Here is a 9,247-nt window from a genome sequence, read left to right as displayed (position 1 = left end):
GGCCCTCTACCAGCCCCAGCCCTCTCAGAAGAATGCATTTTGCCTCCTCTTTTCATTGGTTTGTTTGTTTCTGATAATGAAAGTAGAGCATGCTCATTGTGGAAAATATGGAAAATGTAGAAAAATGAAATGATGCTTTTCAAAAAAAAAAGCGCTGCTTGCTCTGGCTTAAGATCCCAAATCAAGGTCTGGACCCAAGACTTGCTTCCTGTAATCTTGGATAAAGGAAGGAGCCCTGGACTAGGAGTCAAAGATCTGGATTCCTGACCAGTCTCTGCTATTTCCAGATTTATTAACTTACCTAATACTTACAGCATGCCTTTTGTGCATATAGGTTTTTCTCCCCATGGCCCTCCCATCTCCTTGTCCCCAGGATCTTAGGATGGAGTAAATACAGAGTTCACTCGGGGATGCAGACGGGCCTTCTGTGTGACTGTTGAGAATCATACAGCCTCTTAGAGCCGTGGTTGCCTCTTCTATAAAATGAGAGCTTGTCTGCTAATGGTGAGTGACAATGACATCATGCACATAAAGCTGTATTGCATGACGCAAGCATGAAGTATTTGTATGGTTGTTGTTTGCTAATAGTATTAGCCATCAGCAAAGCATTCACTCGTTTACTCATCAAATCCTGATGCACGGGTCCATTCAGTTTCCTCTTTTGTACAATGGGGGTGAAAATAGGACTTAGCTCACAGGTTACTATCAGGATTCCTTGAGCCAGCATGTGAAAAGTATTTAGAACAGTGCCTGGTGCATATTAAGAATTCAGTCAGTATTAGCTAGTTGAATTTGCTGTAATATTTGTTCCAGTCAAGAAAAGACTGTTTTCTAATGGCACAAGAAAACAAGATAAGGCAGACCTGGCAGGGGACAGGGACTTTCTGGCTGTCTGATTCAACTGTCAGTCAAAGAAAAAATTACTAAAAGCCTATGAATTGTTCTCCTGAAAGCCTGCAGAGTATAGGGGGATAGTTAGGAGTAAAAATGCCCAGCCCTTTATAGTAAGGTAGGAGAGATAAGAAGCCGCTCTCACAATAAGTGCTGTATTGGATGGTTTTGATATTGAGAGCTGAAGAGATTTTAAAGAGGAGAGATCAATACAGGCTGAAGTATTAGAGAAGGCCAGCCTGGGAGAGGCATTTAGATTTCATAAATAACCCCTCCAGTTCTAAGAGCGAGGACTTGGGAGGGTGACAGCCTGAGGTTTAAGTCCCTGGTCTGCCATTACTGACTGTGTGACCTTGGGCAAGGGACTTCATCTCTGTAAGCCACAATTCTCTCATCTGAACAAAAATGGGTGGGGGTGGGGGAGTGTAATAATAGTACCTACCTGGCTGATGAGAAGATTAAATGAAGTGCCTCTGAAAAGCCCTTGTCTGCATGCCTGGAGCATGGCGGGGGCTCCGTAGGAGCCAGTGTTCTTTGTGAAAAGTCACCGCAGCAACGAAGCACTGAGTCTTGGCAGTAAGGAATCGTAATACGATCTTGAAATTTTCCAGAGAGGGAGCTTCCTGCCTCATGAGACATTTTTGAGTGAGGCCAAAAAAGGCAGCAGGCGTATCCTGGGATTTTTATGAGATGCCAGGTATTTCTCGAGCCCTTCCCTTAATCCTCACAGCCACCCTGTGATGTAAGTACTCTCGCCCCCATTTTACAGTTGACCAAGGTCACATAGCTGGGGCTGATTCCTTGTGTCATCCACCCTTTGCTTCTGAGTCTGGAGAAATACAGGATAAATCTAGACCCTCTTTGAAATAGTTGAAGGCAGTCACCTTGTCCCTTTTGCCACCTTCTCTTTTCAAAGGTAACAGTCCTGGTTCCTTCCCATCACTGTTTTCCAGACCCCTAGAAAACTTTTCGTTTATTTGCCACAATTGTTTACTTGTCCCTGAATGAAACTGGGGTATAACAATGAATGTCCATTTACTCAAAGTTCAAAGGCTTCATGAAAACGGTGGCTGTGAAGGGCCCTGGACGGGCTAGAGAAAGGAATAGAATAGAACAAGCACTTGAAAGCAAAGACATGCCAGTCTTTCCTCTCCCTGAGGAGCCACAGGCTGCCCCTGAAGAACGGGAGCGGGTTTTATCTCCAGTTCCAGTCTCCCCCATACAGCGCTTCATGCCTGGTCTGGAGGGTGGGGTGTCCTTGAGAAGTACAGGAGCGGGCTGGGCATGAGAAGGGTGTAGAAGGCGCAGGCTCGTCCTCTCTGCAGCCTCAGCCCTAGATCTGCCTAGAAAGATTTGTCTGGTACAACTTGATTTTCTTTTCTTTTTTTTTAAATAGGGAGTTTGTGCCCTTGAGTGAGCATTGTATTTGCTCCAACTAAGACCCTGGGAGCAAGGACAATGGAAAAGCCATGGGAAGAAAACCACCTATATATGAAATGTCAACAGCCTCTGGGTAGAGCTCTCTCTCTCTCTCTCTCTCTCTCTCTCTCTCTCTCTCTCTCTCTCTCTCTCTCATGGTGTCTGGAGATGTTCCCCAGACTTCAGTCTTTTATCGCCTTCATGAATTTTACAATATATGAGTGCTACATCCTCTGTCTTTCCTGAAATTGACTTTACAGGGATTCATTAACGAAACAAAACTAAACAAAACACCCTTATTGTCTTAGACAATAGTGTCTTGGGTTTGATAATCTAATTCTATTTTTGGTAGTAGAAATTCAAAAACATGACAATTCAAAAAAATGAAAAACAGAAACATCTTAGAAGTTCTCATCGCAAGAAAAAAAATCCGTAACTTTGTATGGTGAAGGATGGTAACTAGACTTAATGTGCTGATCATTTTGCAGTGTATAGGAATATCAAATCATTACATTGTATACCTGAAACTAATACATGTCCATTATACCTCAATAAATAAGTAAGTAAATAAATAAATAAAAATAAAACAAAATATGTGACAATTCAATGGGAGACTTTCATCTGTGTACCACCTACAATCATCTTTCCTGCCACCAGGCTGCCACCCTGTACTTGGGGAAACAGTAATTGACTTCTGGAGTAAAGGAGATGAGGCCCGGTCTCAAAATGGGCAGCATATAGCCATGGACAAATGGCCCAAACTCTTCTGAGCTACAGTGTCCTCCTGAGAAAAGTTGAGATAATTAATAAGATGTAAAGTAGAAACAAAATAACATACATGAAAATGCCTTGTAAAGTGCTTGGGATATTCTTTTTCATCAGTAATTTCCTTGCCTCTTGGGCAGGGGTTGAGGCTGGTTGGAGGGAGGTGTCTGGAATCCTTTCTACCATGGACTAGAACTAGTGGGAAAAGCATTCCTAAACCTCAAGAGTTCAGAGCAAGGGCTCTGCCCAAGATTTCACCAGAGCTCTGCCACCCGACTTGCTGTGCGACACTGCGAGAGTCACTTCCCCTCTCTGCACCTGCTTCCTCCTCTTTAAAGTGGACATAAAGTCCCAGGAGCCTGTTGAAATGCAAATTCTCATTCTGGGGCCCGAGATTCTGCATTTCCAACCAGCTTTCAGGTAATACTGATATTGCTGGTCCACGGACCACGCTCTGAGTAGCAAGGACTTACAGTATTTAACTCCTATGGGTGCTGAAAGGATTAAATTAGAGAATATATCCTAAACATTTAGCCTGGTGCTTACTCAGGGACTTGCCAATACATAGTAGCTCTCTTGTCAGTTCTATAGTGACCGGTGTATATGGTGGGTTGAGAGGTAACCCCAGATAGAGCTGGGGATGATCAGACTTAGTGCACCTGTGGGGTTTAGAAGGAGCAGTGTACCAGCAATCAGGAGACCCACATTCAAGTCCTAGCTTTCTAACTCATGCCATAGCTGTGTGAATTTGGGCGAATCTCTTTATCTTCCTGACCCTCAGTTTCCCCCCCCTACAAAATGGGAGGGGAGTTGAATTAGATGGTGTCTAAGGATTCACTCAGGTTTAAATCAAAACTTGATGCTAGCAATCCCTGTTCCACCCCCAAGCACCAAAAGACACCTAACAGGCCAGAAACTGGCCTCAACCTTGGCCATAACCTTGAGCAGCATCTGCTGCAGGGATGGGCCTGCTCTGAGCCTGCCTTGACGGCGGGGGTGATGAATAACCGGAGAGCCCAGCCAGGTGCCCTTGGCGTTGCTTGAGCTGTGGGTGACATCAGCCCCTGAAGCCTCCATTCCTGCGCCTTGTGCGCAGTTCTCCCTGTTAGGGCAGGATGATTTGCAGCCTGAACGCGAGTGAGTTTGCAGCGTGCCCAGAGAAAGGATGTAAAAGGAGGCATTTTCCACATTCCATCCCACTGCTTCACTGCACTGGAGGCAAAGATGATTCACAGGTAGACTCCTTAGAAGCATATATCACACCCAGTAGATTCCAGCCCTCTGCGTGGCCCTCCAGACTCTGAACTTGAGACCCTGAGAGCAACTTGCTCTTTGGTGGAAGAAACAGGCACCCAGCAACCTCACCCCCAAGCGACCAGAACTGGCCTGCTAAGATGCATGAGCCCCGTGACTGCCAACACAATGCCAAAGCAGCCCCAGACAATTTATTACAAGTCTGTACTGAGCCCTCCCCATGAGCAAACATTTATCGAGCACCTGCTGCGTGCCTCTAGTTAGGCAAGTTTACTGAATAACTGATTTAACCTTATTACATCCCAGTGAAGAGAGCCTAGTACAGATGGGGCACCCAGGTTCAGAGGGGTTAAGTTACTTGTTTAGGGTCACACAGCAAGACATTCAACAAGTATCACCCTTTGAGCTAAGCCTACCAGTTTGAGCTGACCCCTACCTTCTCTCTTCCCTGTTATGAGCTAGCATCAGAGCCCCTGTCCTTCATGGTTACACTTGATTATTTATGTTTTCCTCTCACCCCCTTACCATGGAGCCAGCTCCTAAGGCCCCTGCAGTCATAGCCCCTAACCTGGCTGACAGCTGGCCCTAGCAGGACATTTTGCCCAATGAATACAAGAAATGGGGACTCAGGTCCTAGCACCATAGGGCTGATTCCTGGGATGAGCGGGGAAGGAAGAGAAGCCCAAGACTTCATTCCTGACCTCAGGGGATTACTGTCTGATTGTTATGGACCAGAATCTGAATCATGAAAAAAAAAAGGGTCCGCACCTCAGGCTGTGCTTGGGTCATTGATTCAGGGGCTGGGTCAAATCAGGGAAAGGAGAGATGGCAGAGGGCCCAACAGTCAGGGTGGGCTGGGACAAAGTGTCAGAACTGAAACCCAGGTAGGATTTACTCAGGCAGAGAGGAAAAGGGCTCTGCAGCTGAAGGAGACAGGCTAGAAGGAAGCACAGAAGTGGGAGGAAGGAGGCAGCCAGGTGTCTCTTGGGGTGGGGGTGGGTGGGGAGAGAAGATCATCCAGGCGGTGGGGGGTGGGTAAGGAGGTCCTTGAAATGGCAGGAAGGTCTAGGAAATCACACCTGCTCTGTGCAATCAGGCAGTATGTATATGAAGTCTAAAAATGTTTATTACCCTTTGACTTAATAATTCCACTTCTGGGAAATGATCTTAAAGAAAATCTCCAAGATCCGGGGGAGGTAAAAGTATATTCACAACACTGTTCCTCACAGAGCTCTATTTATAAGAAGGTAAAAATGGAAGCAGCCAAGACATTTCTCATAAGAGAATGGTGAAGAAATTGGTGGATCCAGCAGCCATTAAATGGGATGTTTTCAAGGGCTGTGAATAGCATTCAGTCAATTATGTTAAAATGTAAAGGGAAGTGGCAGGTTACAAATAATAAGAGCTGTGCTTTTTGAGTGGTGTTTCCTGGGCACTAGCGCTTTCCATATTGGACTTATAGTATCAGTTCAACAACTCTTTCATTTGCCAGTCGGTCTCAGTGGTCTGGTCATCTTTTGGATGCCCTTTATTCTTTGGGGGAAAGCCTCAGACAGTTCCACCGTATGGATTGGGCATAACTTATTTACCTGGTTTCCTATTGATGGACATTCTTGACTACACCCCTTTGGGGAGAAGGTTCTGTTTGTTTTTAACAGGAAAAAATGGACTGAAAAGAAAGTGCTACTAGGTGGCTCTACAGGTGGCTTTGTCAGAGTGGGGTTGGAAAGATTTAACTAGGGGCTCCAGGCATGGTCCCTGCTGTAAAAGGGCTGGCTGGAGTGAGTGGGTCTATTTGAAGGAGCAGGTTTTTTGGTGTCTTAGGTTTCCCTATTACCTGCACAACCCGCAGCTCCCTCAGGGCAGCTCTATCGGCTGACCCTCCTTGGCAGGTGTAGGGCTCTTCTCTTTGGGGGAAGTTATAGCTGAGGGTCCTCTGCCCTGATTCATACTGACAGGCAGCTTAATTCTGTTTGCTGTAGGCATATCTTCTTCAGGAAGTCAGTTATTTCAAAGCCTCTGGGCCACCAGCATGCAGAATTGACTCCATTTCTTTTTTTTCATCTTCACCTGAGGTTATTTTTTCCATTGCTTTTCAGAGAGAGTGGAAGGGAGGGAGAGAGAAACATCGATGTGAGAGAGACATATCGATTGTTTGCTTCCTGCACGCGCCCCGACCAGGGCCTGGAATGGAGCCTGCAATGGAGGAAGGTACATGCTCTTGACAGGAATCAAACCCAGGACCTTCAGTCCACAGGCCGATGCTCTAACCACCGAGCCAAACCAGCTAGGGCATACCTACACTTCACTCTGAGCATCACTTTCTCATCAGTAACATACGGGTGGTGAGACGTACCCGGTGGGGTGTGCAGATTAAATGAGCTACTGCCACTAGCTTGGCACCTAGCACAGAGCTACCCCTGGAAGCTGGGGGATGAGTCACAGGCCTAATCCTTAAGGACCCTAAGAGTGGAAGCCCCTCTGCCCCCTCCAGCGCAGTCTCCAAAAGGTTACCCTGGGGCCACCCAGGAGAGCTTGTGTTCGAGAACCTCTGATGCAGGCAGGGAAGCCTATTTATTCTCCAGCCAATGGGATGGTAGCCTGAAGCCATCCTGGCTAAATAACAACAGCAAACAACAAGCAAACAGCAAGCACTGCTTCTCAAGGCAGCCCCTGAACTTGGAAGAGTCCAACGCCACCCAGCTGCTGTCTGGCCAGCACATTGGGTCCCCCATCTGGTTTCTTCCTTAGCCAGATAACCAGGACTTCAACCTAAAACTTATTAATGAGGAGGCATCAACTTAGTGACATTTAAAGGTCTGGTCCAAAATGGATTATTAGAGAGTGAAAAAATTAAGTGGAACAAAGAGCCTGGCACTATTCTCTTGGAAAAGAAAAAGATACTTAATGTGATGGGCATGTGGTTTTATGTACATACAGACCTTTTTATATGCTTACATACATTCTGCTGGTATAAGAAATTATCTAGTATATAAAAGCGTTATCAGCTAACAGCAGCTCCTTTGTGGGTGCGCAGTGGGCTCTCCCTGTTTCCTTTCTTTTTTGTGACTCTTAGCTAATGACCCCATCTTTTGGGAGAAGCAGTTACTTCAGCGGTTAGGAATGAGGGGGACTTTGGGGTCAGATTATTTTGCTTGGCTTCGGACTCAGATATGTGTCTCTGGATTAGATACTGTAGCTCTTGCCACCCATCTGTAAAAGTGGGTTGACAGTAATAACAAAACTGACCTCACAGGGTTGTTTAGAGGGTTAAACAAGGGGACACATATGCTTAGCACAACGCCTGGCATTCAGAAACACTCAGAAAAGGTCAGCTGGTATTATTACTTCTATACCTAAAAACTACATATATATGTAAATCCCCTCAAAACTGCCCCATGGATTAGAACTGGAGAAGGGACAGGGTTTGTCCAGTCTCTTGACCCAGGAGCTTGTGGGACAGGAAAGAAGCAGAGCTATTCAGTTCATTCACTCAGTCAATGAATATTTACTGAGTACTGGCTGTGTGACCATCATAGCTCTAAACCCAAGGATACAGCCGTGGACAGAGAAAAAAAAAAGCAAAACATCAAACAAACAGAATCTCATCATCAGAGAGTTTACATTCTACTGGGGGCAGATATGTGAGTAAGACTTGCGGTATGCAGGACAGTGATAAATGCCAGGGAGAACATTTAAGCAAAGAAGGCTTCTAGGGATTATTGGGATGGGTTGCAATTTTAAATAGGGAGGGTCTTGATAAGCCGATAACATCTGAGTAAAGACCTGGAAGGCAATAGAGCCATGCGGCTGTCCAGGCAGAGGGCGAAGACCTTGGGGTGAAGAGAGAACAGCAAGGAGGGCAGTGGGGCAGATGGGGTGGTCCAGACCAGTGGTTCTCAGTGGGCTGGGGGGGGGGGAGGGATTTGCTTCTTCCCCCAAGAGATACCTGGCAGCGTCCCAAGACGTATTTTGTCACAACTGGGGAGAGGGTGTTACTAGTGTCTAGTGGGTAGAGACCCAAGGGAGGCTATTTAACATCCTACAAGGCACAGGACAGCTCTCCCCCTCCCCAAAGAATTATCTACCCCAAATGTCAATAGTCTCAAGGTAGAGAAACCCCGCTGTAGGCTTAGGAAGAGTTAATTGCACATATGGATGGGAAAAGGGGTTCTATGGAAAGTAACCTCACAGGGCAATCTGATCATAAATTCCTAACTGAGCAGGTAGATAGGTATGCTCCAGGCCTATAACTTTTTAGTAAAAGGTTTATCTTTGCCTTAAGCAAACTCTGTCCATTGTTTTCTGTGCTCTAGGTTAACTCATCTTTGAGATAAACAGTCAAGAGACTGCATAATCTTAACTACCCTGTAATCCAATCTGCACGTGACCCACCCCAAGAGAGCACGTCACCTTAACTACCATTTAATTCCGTCCCCGAGTTGCTTCCTCCCACCTTTATATAGTCTTCCTTACGTCCCTTCCTTAATTTCAAATGCATAAAAGAAGCTGCGAAACTGTTGTTCTGGGGAGCATTTGAGGTCTTGCTCCCTGGCATAAGTCGTCAGCGTGGCTCAAATAAACTCATAAAAGTTCTCTACAGGTTTGGACATTTCTTGTGTTGACACCGATGATGTCAGAGAAATAACTAGAAGTGGAGGGATAGGAGGTGGGGGGTGGGGAAGGAGATCACCAGGATCCTTGCAGGCATGTAAGGACTTGACTCTAGGCCAGATGAGAAGCCCCTGTTCGTAGGTGGAAACCATTACAGTGTGTAGTTGGTGGCTCTAGGCACTGGCTACCTTTGACTTCCTCAGGGTGGCTGCACCCCGGGGACTGGAAAGTGGAAGACAGGCAATTTCTAGTCACTAAGTAAGAGTGATCAGCCCATAAAAACCCTGCTTTGCTAGGAAGTTGT

The sequence above is a fragment of the Miniopterus natalensis genome, chromosome 14, assembly GCF_054644295.1.
Source record: "Miniopterus natalensis isolate mMinNat1 chromosome 14, mMinNat1.hap1, whole genome shotgun sequence".
NCBI classification, from domain to species: domain Eukaryota; kingdom Metazoa; phylum Chordata; class Mammalia; order Chiroptera; family Miniopteridae; genus Miniopterus; species Miniopterus natalensis.
This window is presented reverse-complemented; position numbering follows the sequence as displayed.